Source organism: Symphalangus syndactylus, chromosome 13, assembly GCF_028878055.3.
Source record: "Symphalangus syndactylus isolate Jambi chromosome 13, NHGRI_mSymSyn1-v2.1_pri, whole genome shotgun sequence".
Taxonomy (NCBI): Eukaryota; Metazoa; Chordata; class Mammalia; order Primates; family Hylobatidae; genus Symphalangus; species Symphalangus syndactylus.
The window spans coordinates 65,092,022-65,113,604 of NC_072435.2; the positions used below are offsets into that span (position 1 = coordinate 65,092,022).

The 21,583-nt window shown below is 39.0% G+C and overlaps 1 protein-coding gene across 2 annotated transcripts in view; it reads right to left on the bottom strand.

The window, feature by feature from the left end:
* Positions 1-21,583, bottom strand: part of BEST3 (bestrophin 3) — an 86,814-nt gene that overhangs the window by 47,195 nt on the left and 18,036 nt on the right. Inside the window, exons 5-8 of one of the 2 annotated variants that reach the window (XM_055236660.2) lie at positions 20,265-20,388; positions 15,725-15,801; positions 5,561-5,928; positions 1,529-1,610 (exon numbers count right to left, since the gene is read on the bottom strand). The gene's annotated coding sequence lies outside the window, so the exon portion shown is untranslated. The remainder of the gene's footprint in view (positions 1-1,528; positions 1,611-5,560; positions 5,929-15,724; positions 15,802-20,264; positions 20,389-21,583) is intronic. The other variant, XM_063614206.1, reaches the window with a different exon arrangement.

Below are 21,583 nucleotides of genomic sequence, written 5' to 3' on the forward strand. Positions count from 1 at the left end.
ATGGCTTAGTGTAGTGGGAAACAATAACACATGGATTCATCACTTTTTTTTTTTTTGAGATGGAGTCTCGCTCTCTCACCCAGGCTGGAGTGCAGTGGCACGATCTTGGCTCACTGCAACCTCACCTCCTGGGTTCAAGCGATTTTCCTACCTCAGCCTCCCGAGTAGCTGGGATGACAGGTGCACACCATCACACCGGCTAATTTTTTATATTTTTGGTAGAGATGGGGCTTTACCATGTTGGCCAGGCTGGTCTTGAACTCCTGACCTCAAGTGATCTGCCTGCCTCGGCCTTCCAAAATGCTGGGATTACAGGCTTGAGCCAATGCACCCAGCCAGATTCATCACATTTGTTATCCTTCCGTGGTCAGCTAGGAAATTTTTTCTTTTTTTTTTGAGACGGAGCTTTGCTCTTGTTGCCCAGGCTGGAGTACAATGGTGCCGATCACAGCGCACTGCAACCTCCACCTCCCGGGTTCAAGAGATTCTCCTGCCTCAGACTCCTGAGTAGCTGGGATTACAGGCATGCACTGCCACGCCCAGCTAATTTTGTATTTTTAGTAGAGACAGGGTTTCTCCATGTTGGTCAGGCTGGTCTTGAACCCCCGACCTCAGGTGATATGCCTGCCTCGGCCTCCCAAAGTGCTGGAATTACAGGTGTGAGCCCACCGCACCCGGCCCATATTTTCTTTTCTTTTCTTTCTTTCTTTCTTTCTTTCTCTTTCTTTCTTTCTTTCTTTCTTTCTTTCTTTCTTTCTTTCTTTCTTTCTTTCTTTCTTTCTTTCTTCTTTCTTCTTTCTTTCTTTCTTTCTTTCTTTCTTTCTTTCTCTTTCTTTCTTTCTTTCTTTCTTTCTTTCTTTCTTTCTTTCTTTTCTTTCTTCTTTCTTTCTCTTTTCTTTCTTTTTTCTTTCTTTCCTTCCTTCCTTCCTTCCCTCCTTCCCTCCCTCCTTCCTTTCTTTCTTCTTTCTTTCTTTTTTTTTTTTGAGACAGAGTTTCACTCTGTCACTTAGGCTGGAGTGCAATGGCTCAATCTTGGCTCACTGCAACCTCTGCCTCCTGGGTTCATGCGATTCTCCTGCCTTAGCCTCCCGAGTAGCTGGGACTACAGGCGTGTGCCACCACACCTGGCTAATTTTTGTATTTTTGGTAGAGAGGGAGTTTCACCACATTGGTCAGGCTGGTCTTGAACTCCTGACCTCATGATCCGCCCTCCTCGACCTCCCAAAGTGTTGGGATTACAGGCGTGAGCCATCGCGCCCAGCCCTATATTTTCTTTCTTAAAAGAGAGAATTCACCAGCGTTCTTTAAGTAATAAAATAAATAATTTCAGGGCCAATTCCTGGGACTTTTCCAACCTTCTAAAGTAACTTGTGCACCCTTGCACCTTAACTTAAAGAAAATGTATTTTTGTGGAGAAAGATATAGAAAAAAATGCTTATTCTAAAATTAAGGTTACATATAATTAAATTTTTCTAAAACATTAAATTTTATATGCATTTGGCTGGATTCTTTATCAAATTCTAGATACCTTAGATTAGAGCAAAGCCAGGGCTGTAGGTATCTTTTTAATTTCTTGACCCCATCCCTGTTCGTAGTTCTAGTATGGAGCCCTGTGAACAATGAATATTTAGTATGTATTTGCTGTTTGATTATCCCTTACCTTCACTATTATAATTCTGTTGGTTATTTGAGGGAATCTGTGAACATTTAAAAAGCATATATACAATGTTGCACGTCTTGCGTTGCCATGAAAAGTGGTCTGATAGATCTGATGTTATATTTATAAAGGTTTGCAAGACAAATCAATGTTACTGAATTTCAGCAAATCTAAACCCAAATGCTTATGAAATAGGAACATTGGAGGTATTTTGTAAAATTCTCACTCTTGCCATCTATTGGATGTGAGGTGGCCCTGACAGCTGGCATATTCCCAGCAGCCATGACTGCATAGCTAGGGGATCTGCCTCTGTGGGGCACTGTACGCAATGTTGGTTGGTTTCATTTCTAAACGGGGATAATTATGTTCCTCTCTCCCATTGGGTTGTTTTGAGGAATGACTAATTGATGGTTGGAGACAGCATTCTAAATGCAAATTAGTCAGTAATGATCAGATTGAATGAACAAACTCCCATTGTTGAGCTCTGAATCTGGTGGTTATGTCTAACAGGTACTGAAAGAGGCCTTGTCGAAATAGCCCTGCTTAGAGGAGACAAGCCACTAAAGCTTATTTCAAAATATCCAACAAACACCGCATTGCAAAGTTTAAGGCTCATATCACTTTTAAAATAGAATTTTAAAGTTTCTTCATAGAAATTTTTTTCCAGATTCTAAAAGTAAAATATGATTATTAAAAAATAAAAAGGAAAACAACATATAAAGAAGACAGTGGCACTCTATCCCGCCACACGAGAGGGGTGGTATCATTTGGCATAAAGTTAATCTTGCTAGACTTTTGTGGAAAATATTTTGACCCTATAATTAATAGCAAACAATATGATAGACGCTTAGGCAATTTCAGGGCTCTATGAAATAACTATACCAGCCATATTTTCCCTTAACAGTAAACATTAAGTTATGTGATTTTGACCACTCTGATTTTCAACAGTCCAGAGAAGCACATTTGTCTTCGATTCCAGTAAACCTCCAATGACAGGGCAATTCATAGAAAAGAACAAGGAATCATTTCCACTTGGAATCCTGATATTCACCTATAGATGTCAAAATAAATCTCTTTGTTCTTTAAGGAAACAGGAAATAGTAACAACAACAACAAGTTTACGTAGCCAATACCACCTTCTACTTGAGAAGCAGCTATTTAAAAAGCCCCACATTCATTTTAAACTGATTTGACATGTCTCCATTGACATGAGGTCTCTTGTCAGATTTCTTCTGAGTGATTAGTTGAACATAAATCGTGTGTAGATAACACATGTATTCAAATATTAACCAAAGACCAGACGTTGTATTTGGAGGATTTGATTCTGAACCTAAGACTTTGGGACATTACTAAGTGGGCAATCAATCAATGTTTTTGATGGGAAAATGGTTTGAAAAAATCCGAGCTGCAGAAAGGTGAGTCTCTGGGAAGAGTGTGTGATGAATTGGAGTGGGTAGGGACTATAGAAGGGGAATCAATTTGAAGGTAATTTTGGTTGTTCTGGGATAAACTGGGATGGTGGGTGGGTTGGTGGGTGGAATGCAGAGGAAGAATGGTGGGAGAGAGCCCAGGGGACAGCTACCACTGCAGGGAGGGGAAGAAGAGTAAGTGTAGGCGAGAGGAGGAGGAGAAGGAGGAGGAGGAAGAGGAGGAGGCAAGAGGAGGAGGAAGAGGAGGAAAGAGAAGTATCATATGACTCTTCCTTTGTCCTTTGAGCCTGTTTGCTCCTGAAGAACTAACATTATGGAACATGATTCTCAAATTTGTTCAGGTACGCTGTTCTTGATGACATGCCATGAACTTTTGATATGTTTTATTTTATCCTGCAAATAAAAACATTCTACCAGCAAAAATGGATGCAAAGTCAAGTTGCAAGTGGGAGCCCATGTGCCCATAAAAAATAAAGTTGCTGAATTAAGTATGATTAGTCTGGCCAGGCGCAGTGGCTCACGTCTGTAATCCCAGCACTTTGGGAGGCTGAGGCAGGCGGATCACAAGGTCAGGAGATCGACACCAGCCTGGTCAATGTGGTGAAACCCCATCTCTACTAAAAATACAAAAAAATTAGCCAGGCGTGGTGTCACATGCCTGTAGTCCCACTACTCAGGAGGCTGAGGCAGGAGAATCGCTTGAATCCAGGACGCGGAGGTTGCAGTGAGCTGAGATCGTGCCACTGCACTCCAGCCTGGGTGACACAGCAAGACTCCGTCAAAAAAGAAAAAAAAGAAGGATTAGCCTGTGGTCAGTGGTCGGTTTTCCTGTCAATGCTTCTTTCTGGAACTTATGTTGCTATGTGCTGGATTTCTCTAGAAAAAAGATAGCAAACAGTGCTAAAAGTTCAAGAAAAATTCAGAGTAAAACATAGAGAACAGTCCTCATTTTTTTCCACAGCAGAATACATTGGTTTGGGTAGTTTCAGAACCAATTATAGTGATCATGTTTTCCTACAGGTAAATTTTTACTTGCCCAGTTGGATGGTGAGCTTCTTGAGAACTCAAGTCCTACTCTTTCTTGCTTTTTTTCTTTTTTTTCCTATTTACTGCCTGCAACAATGGATCCAACAGCTGCATAAACAAACACTGTTTGGGGTAAATCATGTGGCACTCCAGGTGTGCAGAGGTGTCTGTACATGTCATTGGACATAGAACTCTGCCAAAAATCAAACCAAAGAGGATGGAAAACCTCTTTAATTAATTTATTATCTTTGATTTCAGGGGAGATACAGTGAGCTCCTCAGACTAGAAAGACTATTGAGTTTTATTACAGCTGAAGCTCTAAGCTCATAAGAGACTGGATATTTGAGGAGTCATCATTACTTTTCTAGCGTAGAGTAATTGCTAACTCAACAAAGCAGAAATGCATTAGTTCAAATTTTGAAGGTTATCTTTTTCTAATGGAAGGTATGGAAACTTTGTTCTATTTTAGAGATGAAAGCTTAGAGTCTAGAGTATTATGATTATGGTGCTGAATGTGTATCCTGTACTCTATAATTGATGACTTTTTAAAAAAATGAATGGTATTATTCATCTCAAATACATTCCAGATTGCTAAGAAAAAAAATTTCAACATAGAATCAATTAAAAATCAGCTTAATTTTACAAGAAAAGTCACACAAATCCAAGAATATTGTTTATTCCAGACAGCTGTGAAATTCTGTTACTTTACCACTGTGATTGTAGAAGGTAGTGGAAATTATATTACTGTGTGGGTAAAGGGAAGATATAGGTAAATAGAAAAATGCTATGCATAAATATGTGGGCAATTCTAAAATACCTTTTCTCATGTAGTAAAATGCACGTGGAAATGAAAAACCCATGTTGGTTTTTTTTTTTTTTGAGATGGAGTCTTGCTCTGTCACCCAGGCTGGAGTGCAGTGGTGCCATCTCAGCTCACTGCAAGCTCCGCCTCCCAGGTTCACGCCATTCTCCTGCCTCAGCCTCCCAAGTACCTGGGACCACAGGCGCCTGCCACCATGCCCGGCTAATTTTTTGTATGTTTAGTAGAGACGGGGTTTCACTGTGTTAGCCAGGATGGTCTCGATCTCCTGACCTCGTGATCCGACCGCCTCGGCCTCCCAGAGTGCTGGGATTACAGGTGTGAGCCACCGAGCCCCGCCGGTTCTGGTTTTCTAATATGGTATATTGAGCATTCTTCAAACATCTTTTCAGTCCTTTAACATATAACAGCTCCTTAACAGTGGTTACTGCTGGGGAGAGTAGTAGGTTTGGAGTAAGGGGGGAAGAAAAAAACTTCAGTTTTTGCTCCATATAATTTTATATTTAAAAAAATAACATCTGTATTTTAATATGTAATCATATTAAATAAATGCAATAAAAGTCAGATTTGATGCCACTTCCAAATTCATACCTCCAGCTCAGATCTTCCACCCAACTCCAGACTTACCTTAATATTTCCATAAACATCTCAAACCCAACATGCCCAAAATGGAACTCCTGGCCTTTTCCCACAAACATGCTCCATCTGTAACCTTTCCCATCTCTGTTGATGAACATTCCTTCCTTCCAAAAGGTCTAGAACCTTGAAGTCATCTTCTGCTCCTCTCTTTCTTCACACTGCAATCCAATCTTTCAGCAAATCTTATTGGCTCCACCTTGAAAATATACTCAGAATCTGTCATCTCACTATCGCAGAGATAGGGAGCTATCTCCACTGCCCCTTCCTCTTCAGAACCCGCATCGTGGTTCTCCGGGGTCACTCCAGCAGCTTCCCACAGGTCTCCCGGTGTCTGCACTTCCTCCCTGCAGTCTGTTCTAACACAAAGGCAGAAAAATCTTATTAAAAGGCAAGCCAAGTCAAGCCATGTCTCTCCTCTTGTCACAAAGGAGTGACAAGCCATGTCACTCCTCTGCTCAAAACCCCTCATTCACTCCCTGCTCTTCTCAGAATAAAAGCCTATGTCCTTCAATGGCAGCTAAGGTCTTCCATGACCTGCTCTCATTTCCTCCCTGGTCTCATTTCCTATTACTTTCACCTGTGGACTCATCTCTAGCTGCATTTGTCTCCTTTCTTTCCTCAAACACATAGGCATGTCCCCAGCCTCAGTAGCAGTGAATCTACCTGCCTGGAATGTTCTTCCTCCAGGTATCTGAGGTACTGTCTCCTTAACCGCTTTCAAGCTTTTGCTCAGGTATCTTCTCAATGAGCTGATGACTCTACCTAAAACTTCGTATTGCCCTGCACACCTCCCTCCCCACAGCACTCCTGATGCCCTTACCCAGCTTCACTTGTGCTCTTTCTCCACACCATTCTCCTTTGTATATACCTTGTAATTGACACATTTGCTGTGTTTATTGTCTTTTTCTCCCTACTAGAATGGGAGTTCCACAGGGCAGGGAGCTGTCTGTTTTGTTCACTGATGAAAGCAAAGTGCCTTGAATAGTGGCTACTTCAAGAAATATTTATTGGGCCGGGCGCGGTGGCTCACGCTTGTAATCCCAGCACTTTGGGAGGCCGAGGCGGGCGGATCACAAGGTCAGGAGATCGAGACCATCCTGGCTAACACGGTGAAACCCCGTCTCTACTAAAAATACAAAAAATTAGCCGGGCGTGGTGGCGGGCGCCTGTAGTCCCAGCTACTTGGGAGGCTGAGGCAGGAGAATGGCGTGAACCCGGGAGGCGGAGCTTGCAGTGAGCCGAGATTGCGCCACTGCGCTCCAGCCTGGGCGACAGAGGGAGACTCCATCTCAAAAAAAAAAAAAAAAAAAAAAAAGAAATATTTATTGAATGAAAATTTAAAAACAGCGTAGAAGAGTTTCCACTATTTCTCATATGAGAATGCCAATGTCATGAGGACCAGTTCCATGAGTATTTTGTTAATTACTTTATATCCAGTGCCCAGCAAAGTATCTGCCATTAGTAGGCACTTAATAAATGTTTGTGAAATGAATAAATGAGGATGTATTTTTTACCCAGATGTTTAGCCCATCTTTTTAGTGTAAATGGTGGGTTTATTTATTTATTTATTTTTTTGAGATGGAGTTTCTCTCTTGTCGCCCAGGCTGGAGTGCAATGACGCGACCTCTGCTCACTGCAACCTCTGCCTCCCAGGTTCAAGCGCTTCTCCTACCTCAGCCTCCCAAGTAGCTGACATTATAGTCACCCACAACTACACCTGGCTAATTTTTGTATTTTTAGTAGAGATGGGGGTTTCACCATGTTGGCCAGGCTGGTGTCAAACTCCTGACCTCAGATGATCTGCCCGCTTTGGCCTCCCAAAGTACTAGGATTACAAGTGTGAGCCACCACACCCAGCAATATAAGTGATATTTATTGAATAATTTTTTTTAATCTCAGCATTTTTCCTCTGGGGTGTGGGTTTTACAGCATTCTAGAAAGCTAAAGACAGGCATTATTCAGGGACATCTGAGTACCAACTTTGCATTCTGTCTGCACCGTGGAATGCTTCATCTGCATTCTGTGTGGTTACCTCTCTTCTGAGTTTCTGTATCCTTAGCTACTTAAATCAGAAACTTAGAGTGGGGATGTGAGTGGCCTCTTGCAGCCAATCCATCTGAAACACGGCCTCTCATCTCTTTTCTTTTCTTTTTTTTTTTTACTGACCTCAAGGAGATTTAGACTAGACTACTGCATGTTAAATAGCAATATAATATTTGAATGGATAGAGGCAGAAATAAATTGATTCCTTCTACCTCCTGTTGACTACTCCATAATATCATTATGTTATAGGCATTGGACTGGGCACTCACATGGTGAGTGATAAATGCATCGAACACTCCTTAAGATAGCAGTAAGCAATAATAATGAAAGGATGGACACAGCAAATGTTCTTTGATGATGATCTAGGTGGTGGTAATATCATTCTTGTGGCTCATAAGATGCCTCAGGGTTCTTGACCTTGAATGCCCTTCTAGGATAGGAGGGTTTTGGTGATGATTAAATTATAAAGGTCCTTTAGTGGAATTTGACTGACTACATTCCCACAGCAGAGTAATAGTATATAAGAGATACAGATGTTCAGATCCACTGTTAAGGTGGTATCTCAGAGCACATTCTGATATGTTTTAATATTTCTGTGAGAGAAAAATGGAAGTAAATTGAGAATCGAGTATACTTCCTCTTCCCATACCTAGTAGTTGGGAGATGACTTGTGTTCTTACTCATCCTGTTTTTTTCTCACAGGTACATAATTAGATTAAATTAAAAACACAAAAATGAGTTGTGTAAAGGAAACTCATAGGACTCAGCTTCTACTAGAGTTCATGGCTTTCTATCAGACCATTTAATCCTGCCTTTAGGAACATAAGATCTGTTTGAGTGCTGATAGGGCTACTTTCCTTAGCATAGCATTATCTTGCTATAAGAAGACAAAAGTAAAAGGTAAGTTGTATACACGTTTCCATTTCCTCAAAGTGAAAAACCAGGTGGTTGTGTCTCTTGGGCTTCCCTTCTCCAAGCCCTTGTAGAAAGAGTTTGTTTTTACATTTGTCATTAGAGTAAGACAGCCAGGATTGTTCCTTGCTAACTTCATTAATAACTAACAAAATTACGTAGGAATTTCCCTTTTGACCCAGCAATTCGGTTTCCAGGAATCCACCTAACTCACACTTCCAATAATAAAAAAATGCATTTGCACCAAGTTATTAACCAAAGCATTGTTTGTAACTGAAAAATGCTGGAAAAAATCTAAATGCCCCTACACAGGAGAGTGGTTGAATAAACTACAGCACATCCACAAAATGTAGTTCTGTGCAGCTGCAAAAGGGAACAAGAAAGATGTTTATGAATTGATATGGAGTGATTTCCAGGGTATATTGATGGGTGAAAAAAATATAAAATAAAACCTATGTCAATAAACATGTGAAAAGATGCTCAACATTATTAATCATTAGGTAAATGCAAATCAAAATGACAATGCGATACCACATCCACCCACTAGGATGGCTATAAACAAACAACGAAACAGAAAATAACAAGTCTTAGTGAGAATGTGGAGAAATTGGAATCCTGTATATTGCTGGTAAAATTGTAAAATGGTACAGCTACTGTGGAAAATGGTTTGGTGGCTCCTTAGAAAGTTAAATAGAATTATCCTATGACCCCAGCAATTCCACTCCTAGGTATATATCCCAAAATATTGAAGACAGATATTCAAAGATGCATATATAATGTTCATAACAGCACTATTCACAATAGCTAAAAGGTGGAAACAGCCCAAATGTCCATCAACTGATAGAAAGATAAACAAAATGTAGTATATCCATTCAATGGAATATTATTCAGCCATAAAAAGGAATGAAGTACTGACACATGCTATAATGTGAATGAAACTTGGAAAAATTATGTTAAATGAAAGAAACCAAATATAAAAAGGTCACATATTCTTATGATTCCATCTATATGAAATTACCCAGATAGGTGAAACCATAGAGACAGAAAACAGACTAGTCATTGCCAGGGCTATAGGTAGGGAAAAATGGGGAGTAACTACTTGATGAATATGGGGGATTCTTTTGAGACATTTTTGAGAAAATATTGTGGAACTAGAGAGACATGGTGGTTGGAGAACATTGTGAATGTGCTAAATGCTACCAAATTGTACACTTCATTATTTTATTTATTTTTTGAGACAGAGTCTCCCTCTGTTACCCAGGCTGGAGTGCAGTAGTGCAATCTCGGTTCACTGCAACCTCCGCCTCCTGGGTTTAAGCGATTCTTGTGTCTCAGCCTTCCGAGTAGCTGGAACTATAGGTGCGTGCCACTATGGCTGGCTAATTTTTTTGTATTTTTAGTGAAGACAGGGTTTTACCATGTTGTCCAGGCTGGTCTCAAACTCCTGGCCTCAAGTGATTCGCCTGCCTTGGCTTCCCAAAGTGCTGGGATTATAGACATGAGCCACCATGCCCAGCCTGAATTGTACACTTCAAAATGGTTAATTTTATGTTATGCAAATTGAACCTCAAAAGAGAGAGAGAATATCGATAGTGTACTACCTTTCATGGAAGAATAAAAGGGGAGATAAAATATGCATGTATCAGCTCACTTGTGGAAAATAACTTTTTACAAAAATAGATGCAGTGAGATTTGGTTATTCAGAGTTTGAGAATGAGATGGAAAGAAGTGGAATGGGGTAGTGGTTGCGGGGTGACATTGACTAGATAAACTTCTTGTATAGCTCTGACTGAACCACAAAGTGCCCCCTACCCTGTCCAAATAATTAAAATCTACAGGATATGGGAGGAGCCCAATTAGAATGCAAAGGGTAACAAGTGGATCTAACTGTATTACAAATGAATATCATAACCATACTTAAAGAGTTGGGGAAGAACCAACTAAGTTTGGAAAACAGTATTTTGACTGTGCAATATAAAGCTAAAGACATAAAGAACTGTACAAAACTATATACTCTAGTTAGTAAATTTGTTTCCACGACAGAGGTATGGGTTAGCAACTCTGAGACTACTTTATGTATATATTAGGATTGAGCAAATAAGTAAAGTGTTCTTTGGAGAAATAATCAATTTCAGGAAATATATAAGATGAGCCTGAACGTTTTGTGGTGCCAGAAACTAAGGAAGTACTAAAAAATGATGGAGTATGTAAAAACGACACAGGAGCCATATTGAAGGAGGTCCCAGTGAAATTTGGGACAAAGTATGCTAAAAAATGGATAATCATAGTAATGGATTATAACCCATAAAATACAATAAATGTTCCTGAGTCCATACTGATATAAACAAGTAATTGAATAAGTAAATAAATTAATGAAGTGAAGGGCCAGCTCTTCTTTAGTAAATATAGAAGGAATAGATCATCCTGGCTAACACGGTGAAACCCCGTCTCTACTAAAAAATACAAAAAATTAGCTGGGCGTGGTGGCGGGTGCCTGTAGTCCCAGGTACTCAGGAGGCTGAGGCAGGAGAAAGGCGTGAACCAGGAGGCAGAGCTTGCAGTGAGCTGAGATCACCCACTGCACTCCAGCCTGGGCGACAGAGCGAGACTCCGTCTCAAAAAAATAAAATAAAATAAAATAAAAATAAAAATAAATAAATAAATATAGAAGGCATGATGGAAATAGAAAGTCACCATTAGCAAAGACAGGAATCAATATACACTAATAGTACTGAGAGAAGTTGTGTTAAGAAACAGGGCATTTGCACGATCTCAAAGTATCTCCCCATAAGATACTTTTAGTTACAAAGGGAAAAGCAGTAGCCTTGTAGAGAGGAAACCTGTCAACTACCACAGAATCAAGTGACCAAAGTTAACTTCACCAGTAATGCCATATTGACGTCAGAGATTCTTAACATGATGCACTGAGAAGGGCACAATATCACTTCTGTGATAGTCTTGCCCAAAATGCATAACCTCAATCTCATCATAAGGAAACATCAGACAAGTGTACACTGAGAGACATTCTACAAAATAATTGATTGGTACTCTTCAAAAGTGTCAAGGTAATGAAAGACAGATTGAGAAACTGTCACAGATTGGAGAAGACTAAGGAGACATGACAGTTGGAACTTAGACCAGTTAGGACATTAGGGGACAACTGTAACATTTGGATAAGGTCTGCAGATTAGTTAATAGAATTATCTCAATACTAACTTCCTGGTTTTGATCATTGTATGGTGGTTAGGGAGGATGTTAATATTAGAGGAAGCTGGACGACAGGTATATGAGATCTCTGTATTGCTCTGCAACTTTTCTCTACTTCTAAAATTTTTCAAAATAAAAAATTAATAACATAAAAAAGCCTTTTTCACTTAAACTTTTGTTTATTTTACTTATTTTGATTTTTAACTGGGCCCAGATTTTAAAAATATATTTAGAGTGACATCATTTACTTTTCCTTTCAGAATACTTTAATGGGATTAAGGAAGGAAATTGAGAATGTTGAGTTGCCTCTGGACCTCTCCCTTCCTAGAGACAAGATTCAATCCCAACAGGGAAATGGTGGGGCAGTAGGTGGTGGAGGATTCAGGGTGGATCCAGCGGGATGGAATTTTCTGGGAAAGTGTTGTCACTCCTATGCCTGAACAACAGAGGGGAGGGAGAAGTTACTGGAACTCAGAGAGATTAGCTGAATGAAAAGAATACTGGACAGTATTCATGGCTTTCAGGGGCAGGACGCAAGCATCCCATAGCAACCAAGCAGCTGGAGCAGGTAAATAAATAATCTAATTTTACTTCCTTTCTGCCTTCTGAGCTCTTGCCAGGACCTCCCATTGACTGAACCCAATCAGAAGCCACAGGGGGAGGGAGCCCATTGATATAGTTTAAACATATCTACTTCTAGTACCCAGAGCAGGGTGGAGAAGACTGGAGAGTACATCTGGAGAAATAAAGGTAAGATATCCAGCATGAAGATGATCTACTCCACCTCTCTCATTTTGTAGATGAAAAAAGCCTCAAAGAAGTGGAAAGATTTATTCAAGGACACAATAAAAGGCAGTTTGGTAGAGTTGAAACCCATTAATCTGCAAGTTGGAAGACAGGTTCTAGTCTTGGATGGGCCACTGCCCTGGGCTTTAGTTTCTGTATCTATAAATGAATGGAGGTAGACTAAAGCAATGGTCTTCAAACTGGGGTATCCATACACTTGGGTTTGCTTAGGAATTTGTAGGAGGTATAGGGTATGGATAATTTTAAGTGAATTATTTTCCAGACCCACAGCTTCCTTACTTATACTGCCTTCTAAAATTAATCTGCTTTTCCCTTTCATAATTGTCCTTCTCCCACTTGACACAAGAAAAGCATACCTTTCATTTATCATACATATGACTATAGTGCATTACCCCAAGGTGTGAAAATTTTGAGACACCAAATAAAGGGGCATTTTGAAAATGCATAGCTTTTGAGACAGATTCCTCTTACAGTACACCAGACAGCTTCAATTAAGAAATACTGAAAGAGGCAGCATTTACTCATGGCAAGTATGCATCCGTACATAGCCTTTCTGAGAAGAGTTTGTATTTCACAAATGAACGTTTCACATTTCAAACATAAGGTTGGAAGTGGGTCTTTGTTCATTTAGGAGGAAAGAAGATTCTAATCTGATTCAGATGATGAGCAGCTTCTAGGAACTGGTTGTGCCACATGCCAGGCTGACTGGCACAACCAGGAGTGATGATATGTAATTATCTCTACCTCTCATACACATGATTTTATTCTTGTATAGTGCTCTGTCTTCACAGAAAAACCAGTTCACAACGCACTAGATGGAGCCAGGAGTTTCCAAGACCAGTTGTCACTTCCCTTTGAATATGTTTAAACTAGGACACAGCAATTGCCACACTAGGTCAGGCTTATGTATCACTCGTCCCACTCCGTTGTCTATTTGGAGAGCAGCAGTGGTCTTCCTGATGCTCACCTTAAGGTTAATAATTTTAAGTTTCTTTTACTTGCCAATTATGACTCTGCCTTCCTTACATTTCTCTATAATTATCCCTCCAATTCTTGAAAATATTATTATTTTTTTAAAATGACAACATGCTCACTAAAAATTCAAACAAACTAGAAAGTATAAAAAGGAAGGACAAAAACATCCCAAATTCGACCAATCAACAATAACTATTAACATTTGGTGACTGTCTTTCTGTGCCTAGACACATTCTCTGCCTAGATACACATGTATATTAATTCCATAAATACGATCATACCACACACGCTGTGCAGTAACCTGCCCTTTCCCTCAACAATGTGTAATCCGTATGCAGCATATCACGTATGTTTTATTTATGTGCTCAACACTCCTTTATTGAAATCCATTTGGATTACTTCCAATTTTCCACTCTCTTTTTGCCATGATGAACATCCTTGTGCATATTTCTTGTCATACTCTGAAAATATCTGTTTGAAGTTATGAATTATATTATTTTTGGATCATAGGCTCCTTCAATAATCTAATGACAGCTGTAGATCACCTCCCTTCCAAAACACATGTCTTCATATAACTCATTTTGTCTTTGATGTTTGTTTTTGTGGTTCATAAATATGCCCCCTAAAATTCATCCTTGGACTTGCTAAAGATACATGAGCCCTAAATTAAGAACTGCTACTTTAGGGTTAACTCCAAGACATGTACATTTTAAATAACCTTTAAAGTAATTTATGTTAATTTATCACTTGTGTGAACACTCATGTGTCCCTCTGCCTCTTTTAGTTGGTGGGTTCACCCTCCAGTCTGTGCCCAACTCTGGAGGTTTGGTGATATAATAAGTAATCAGATTATATAAATTTCCATTTACTACCACAGGGGCTGAAGGGATTTTGAATACAAAGCAATGCATTCAACCTTACTTCATAGCCCTTAAGAAAGATTCGTAAGTCAAAAAGTTTTATGAGGCCAAAAGTTTCATAAGGTGAAAAAAATGAAAAAATGTATTTGAGTCTTTGCTTCCTTCATTCAACAAAAAGATACTGAGTAACAGCTTTGTGCCAGTCCTGATTCTAGGAGCTGGGGATACACAGATGAAGACTAGGTTCTGCTTTCAGGGAATTCCAGGTCTAGGTGGGGGAACAGACATATAGACAAACCATTGTCAGGCAGGCAGAGATTATAGTTGGCTATAATGAGCAGCATTAAGACAAAAGTACGAAACTGCATTGTGTACTCGGGTCATCCTCTGTGAGGTTTATTAGCAAACCTGCTCCCTTCACATGGCTCATTCTTCATCCCCACCCATCTGAATCTTCTTCTCTCCATCCAATATTTATTTCACTTCTCAGGGAGACTTAATCTAATTTGAAACTCAATAATTTCTAGGATGGCTGAAGTGAATCAAGGAAGCTAAAGAATGTAAAAAGTACTCAGGACACATGTGGCAAGGCTACTGGATGACAACATTCACTTTGCAGATTTGCAAATACAGATGGCCTAGTAATTGAGTTACTCCAGCAGATGAAAAATAGAAGAAACTTCAAGTCAAACTTACACATGTAGATAAGTAGATTGCTTGCTATCCAGTGGAGTGTATAATTATTATAACCACAAAGCAATAGCCTATCTAAGAAGCTTATTTTTGTGGTTATTATTATTATTATTTGCCAAAGGTACTTTATACCTTTCGGCTCAGACTTACTCAATAGTTGAGTGCCCTTAGAAATAAGCCATTTTATTTTTTTCTGTCACAGCCCGAGGATCTCTTCAGTAGCTTGACTTTCTGTTTTAATTTCTTTATTGAGTTTTTCGGTTCTAGCATTTCTATTTTGTTAAACAATTATTTAGTGATGCATAATAGATGTGCATAGTTTCAGGGTATAGGTGATAATTTAATACATTCGTATAATTTGAGTTGAAGATCAAATTAGTATAGTTGAGATATTCATCACCCTAAATATTTGTCTTTTCTTTATGCTAGAAAGAATTTCCTTTTGAAATAGGTGAATCTAGCCTATTTGCTGTGAGTTTGATGCCATTTGGTCCTCTGCGTATATCCATTCCTGTCATTCTTTCCCATGTTTTTATTTTTCTTCTTCCCTTGCTGACCACCATCTTCTCTTTTTCTAAGCTTCTCACATTCAAATTGTCATTCATTGGTAAATTCTAGGTCTTCACATTTGCAACAATCTTCAGTCACTACTTACTTGTCTCCCTGAGCCAGGCCCTGGGGTTCCGAGGACACAGCAGGAAACTATCCCTCAGTTAAGGTCTTTTCCTGTATCTGGGAATGAGAGGAAGAAGGTGAGGGTAACTATTTCTCCCAAATTCTTATTTCATAAGGACAGTACTCACAAAACTATTTTAGTTATGTTGATTTCCCTTAGAATTTTGATTCATGGTTATTTTCCATAAAGATCGATTTTTTTAAAGAAAATGTTTGGGGTGTGTGCACTTTACATTCAAAATGAAAGTATATGTTGATGCATAAAATGTGTTTTTAATACATGTATTAATTATTTACAAATATGAGTCATAGGCACCTGAAATCAAGCATTCAAGTCTATCAAGAACAGAATCCATGGTATTTAAATAGTACAAAGGGGGATGGCTGTAACATCTGTCAGCATCCCTGCTACACTTCTGGGTTAGACAGTTTTTTTCTAAGGATTCTTCATGATACAAATAAAAACATCTAAAAATCTCTACAATATTTCTTGCACATTCAGTGCCGACAAAAATGTTTTATGTTAGCATCTCATATTACTTAATTTGTTTTTGATGTAAAATGTAACTTATTTCCCTTAACTTTTTATATTTCATTGATGTATTGTGTTTTTCAAATCTAGTTCACACTTAAAGCCAGAGATTCTCTTTTAGGTTTGAATAGTGTTTTATGCTATGTTTTTATAATTAGTATAACTTCTGTTTTCTCATTAGTCAAAGGGGGATCACAGTAAGGTTGTCACAGGATCATAGGTTGTCATGAGGTTAAATGAATCAATACATATAATGGTATAATGACAGCAACAACAACTAACATTACTTGCATATTTCCACAGGCTAGGCACCATGTCATGTGTTTTACGTGTATTAATGCATGTACTCTTCCCTACAACTCTATATGGTGAGTACTATTATTATTATACTTTTTCTCTGTACTGTTTAGGAAACTGAGGGCACAGAGCATTTGAGTAATGTTCCTAGGTTACAACAGGTAGCAAATGGCAAAGCTGGGATTAAAATTCAGGCAGATGGATTTCAGAGCCTAAACTCATCCACTATGCTCTACTGCCTCTCGAGTAAGATAATACTTAAAAGAGCCAGGCTGTGGATAAGTAGGAATTTTTGTATAAATTGAAAAGTAAAACCTGGAGCATATGAAATGAATGCTTTTTATCTTGTTAATGCTCAGTACAGTCTGGCTAAGGCATCTCTAGTACTTAATGGCTGCTATTTTAATAAATTTTTCAGGTCTCTTTCTTCCTCCTTTTCCTGAATGTTCTTAAACATCTGACTTCAGGTGGAATACCAGTCGAATGAACGTGAGGATTTTAATCAGAAAGGGTTCTACTCTTTACCAGCTGTGTGACCTTGTGCAAGTCACATGCCTATCTGAACCCTTATTTTCTTATCTGTTCAGATGGCGGTAATATCTGCTTCAGCTTCTACAAGAGGAGGCATGAAATAGCTAAACATTAAAACACAGAGGAAGGCAATCAGGAAACTTAGACTATGAATACAGAATATGACCCTCACTGACTGAGACTAAGAACATTGCCTTAGATGCCTCCAAGGCTCAGGGTTCCACCAATTCTCAATGAGGATGGAAATTAATGTCATATGGAAAACTGTATATTTTCCTCATTCCTTAATCCATGTAATAATTCCTATTAGATCTTGTAATTTTTTTTTTTTGAGATGGAGTCTCGCTCTGTCACCCAGGCTAGAGTGCAGTGGCATGATCTTAGCTCACTGCAACCTCTGCTTCCTGGGTTCAAGTGATTCTTCTACCTCACCCTCCCGAGGAGCTGGGATTACAGGCATACGCCACCATGCCTGGCTAATTTTTGTATTTTCAGTAGAGACAGGGTTTCATCATGTTGGCCAGGCTGGTCCTGACCTCAGGTGATCCACCCGCCTCGGCCTCCCAAAGTGCTGGGATTACAGGTGTGAGCCACTGCCCCCGGCCAGATCTTGTAATTTTTATCAAGTCAAAACATGAAGAACTCTTTAAGGTAATTTTATAGATATTTAGAATTTGTACTTTTAGTAACAACTCTGGTGTACAAATAATATGAACAAAAATATAGAAAATGCAATTAGGTTAGTCAGTATATGGGAAAATGCTAGACCTCTGTAGAAATCAAAGAAACGCAAAAGAACCATATGTTTCATATATGAAAATATTCAGTGCTGCTGAGAGTCATATTTATTTTTGATGGGTGTGTAAACTGAAGAAAAACCTGTTGGAAGGCAATTTCAAATATGTAACAAGAACCTAAAATATGTTCATTTACTTTAAGATAATTTCAGTTTCTGAAATCCAGCTTCAAGAAATAACATGAACTACCAAATGAGCTTTTAGTATGAAGTCTTCATTGTGGCATTATTTATAATAAGAAATTGGAAACAACTCAAATGCCCTACAAACTGGGAATAGTTAAGTAAACAAGATGTTTCCCACATAATAGATTACTGTGCAGGTATTTTAAATTAGGCTTATAAATAATTCATAACGGGATGGCAAAATACGTGTAATATAATTTAAGTGAAAAGCAGGATAGTTAATATAGTACGATCACAACTAAGTCAAAAATAGTTTTACAAATACAAACATTTTAAAAAATACATCAGAATGTTACTAATGGTTATTGGTGAGGTGATGATTATGGGTGATTTATTTTGTTTTCTACTTTTCTATATTTTTCTAATTTTTTGTAATGAGCATGTATTATTTTACAATATTAAAAAACAAAGCAAATGATATGAATAAAGATTTTGTTGGTAGGGTGGGCAGTAGTGTCTGTTCTAGCATGCTATCTTAACAAGGCATACCGTTCCACAGGCTTTCTGTGAGAATTAAATATTCGACTATGTGTAGCAGCAGCCAATATATATTGCATGTATTAAGAAACTGTATAGAAAATTTAAATTTTACAGCCTTACATAAAAGATAGTAAAGTGTTTTGTGAAACTTTTTTCTTACGTTTCCAAAGAATTTATAGTTAAGAATTCCTTAATTAGCTAGCTTTCCTATATATTTGAAATTTCATTTATGTAACATGCAACTTTTCAGGACTTCTTTTGTAATCAATTATCATTATTATTATTATTATTTTTGAAGTTTTCGCCCCTTGTTCAGTGGTGAAATGTAGAGTCCTGGTTTACACCTGTTGTCCTGGTGTGATTATTTAATAGCGCCTCCTTTTTCTCTCCTTTTTCTCCCAGACAATAGTTACATGGTCACCCTAGCAATATCAGATATGGGGGGAATGGGAGAACAAATCATGTCTTCTGGATGCTGACTCTGGAGTGGGGGTGAAGGGGGGCAGGGTGGGGACAGTTGGCTCCTGACAACCAGCATGCAGAGAGAAAGAACTGCAGCTGTACCAGAAGCGCCCTAGTTGCCTATAAACACTGTCCCACGGCTGTTATTACTTAGTCTAATCAGTCAATATATCTATTACTTGAAAGTGATTCTGACAGCATTGGCTCTATCTGAAGGTGGAAAAGAAAATCTATCGAATTTATTTAAGATACCAAAGACACACCTGCCCCAGGTATTCTTTTCCACCAGCCCACTCTGGAGCTCCGCATTTTTACCCATAGTGTTATTATAATTAGATGTGATCAAAATAATTAAAATTCTATCTGGAGAGAAATAGCCCCAAAAGTACAGAGGCGATAACACTATTAAGAAGTTAGAAGGATCCTCATGTTGACTCTGCTCTTCCTAGCTGGATGACCCTGGGCAAAGGATGTAACTTCTCAGACATCAGTCTTTTCAGTAGCAAAAGGAGGAAAATAAAACCTGTTCTGACTATATCATGGGAGTTGGAGTATGAATAAAATGGTTACTGTAAGTGAAAATGCTCTGTAAATACAAAAGCACTCTGCCAATATCACAGACTATTAGTATTATGAAGTTATTAAAATAAAAAAACACATTAGCTGAGCTAACAGCCTTGAAACACAATGAGCAACTCCTGGGGGAAAAGACACACAGCTGACCAGACACACAGCCCAGAGTAAGCCTTTGGGAGGGGTGGAAGTGGGAAAGCTGCTAAACATGATGCAAAAGGCTTCTAGCCCCAGGGAAGGAAATGACAGAAATCTTCCTTTGACAGGTTTTTTTCAGAGCTGGCTTTGCTAGGAAACTAAGGGCTAAAATGAATTTTTGATACCCTTGGTTACTGTTCTCCCAATCCACTCCCCTCCGGTTCTAGAAAATAAACTCCATGTGGGTGAGGATTTTTGTCCCCTTTCTTCACTGCTAAATTCCCAGCACTTAGAACATTTCCTGGCACAAAGTATCAGGATAATTTATATTGCATAAGTAAATATAATTTGCCTGTGTCACCTGTGTTCTTCATTCATGCCTGTAATTTAAAGTTGGAAAAGTGTTGTTATTGCAGTTCTGGAGCTACTTAAAAGGAGACTTAGACCCTAAGTTTTGGATACAAGGCCTTGATCTAGGTCACAGAATGATAGCTCTCACTTGTAACTGCTGTTTCCACCACTAACCTTAATTCTTCGGTCATATTCTGTTGAGAAGTCTTAAGAGCACCATTTCACAAGGGGCCTGGCAAAGACATAGCAGATGCTTGGCAGACATGTCCATTCAGCATGCAGGACACCTCTGGAAAAGCTGCAAGAAGAAACCACGCTTCAGAGTAGCCCACTGCAGGAAGAAAGGGGAGAGATGTTTTTCTCCTTGGTACCCTCTCATATCCCATGGGCCAAATTTCACCCCCTAAAAAGATAATTTCCTGTATTTCCAGCCCTCGGCAGACAGTCAGGAAGCCAATCCTGCCCCCCGCCCCACTCGCTCCATAGTGTGGCATTTCATCTAAATCTAGAAAAAGAGTGACAGCTCAATGCTGATAGGGCTCAGCATGTCAGGACTAATGGCCATGCAGGCTCGGGGTTCCAATTCGAACTCTGGCCAGCCCTAGGAGCTCAGTAAAGGCAGTGGTTGTGGTAGGGGTACGATAGGGGTGTGGAGATTACTTTCAGAAAAAAAAGAGGCAGTAGAGAAAATCTGAGGAGGTGCACAAAGATTGCATCCAATACACTTGTTTTGCAAAACTGAATCGTATTTTCCTGTCCTATTTGTTAAAAGCTCCATTTTTTTAATGTTAGTATTTTGAGATCAAACTTATCCTTTTTAACAAATGCCCAAGACTCAAGAGAATGGATATGCTATAATTTATTTTGCCATTTCCCTATTGATGGACATTGAGGTTGTCTCCCAAGTTTTACATTATTGTACAAGTCTTTGGGGGAGGATAGCTTTAACGTACAAGAATAATTTGAAAAGAAAGATCTTATTTAAAATCAGTCACCATGCCTGTCTGGAGCTTTACTGATCTGATACTTGTGATTACATTAATGATGGCCCATTGCACTTTGCCCTGGCTCTGGCAGTTGAGCTTATGCCCTTGACTGGGATCTGCTAGCTTTTCAAATGAAGGTCTGTGACATTGATAAGGTATGCTTCTCTCCCAGGAGGCTCTGAACCCTGAGAGGAGATTGTTTTTTATTTTTGCATATTACCAAAGCTTTTCCATTTGAGTTACTTTGTTAGTGAATAAGTGTCTTGAATGGATAGAGAAATAGAATTCTATGGATCAGACTTTGCCCAGCCTGGTTTTGTGAGCCCTATCGTGGAGGCAGATGAAATTAGTCAGGCAATGGCTAAAAGGTGAGACCTTGGGAGACAGGTCACACTGCATTCCCTGACAAGGGGTTTCAAGTGTTCATTGATAAGAAAACCACCACCACATGGGAAATTTTACATGTCTTCCAGATCAAAAGCACCTCAGTTTTCAGGCTTGTTTTGG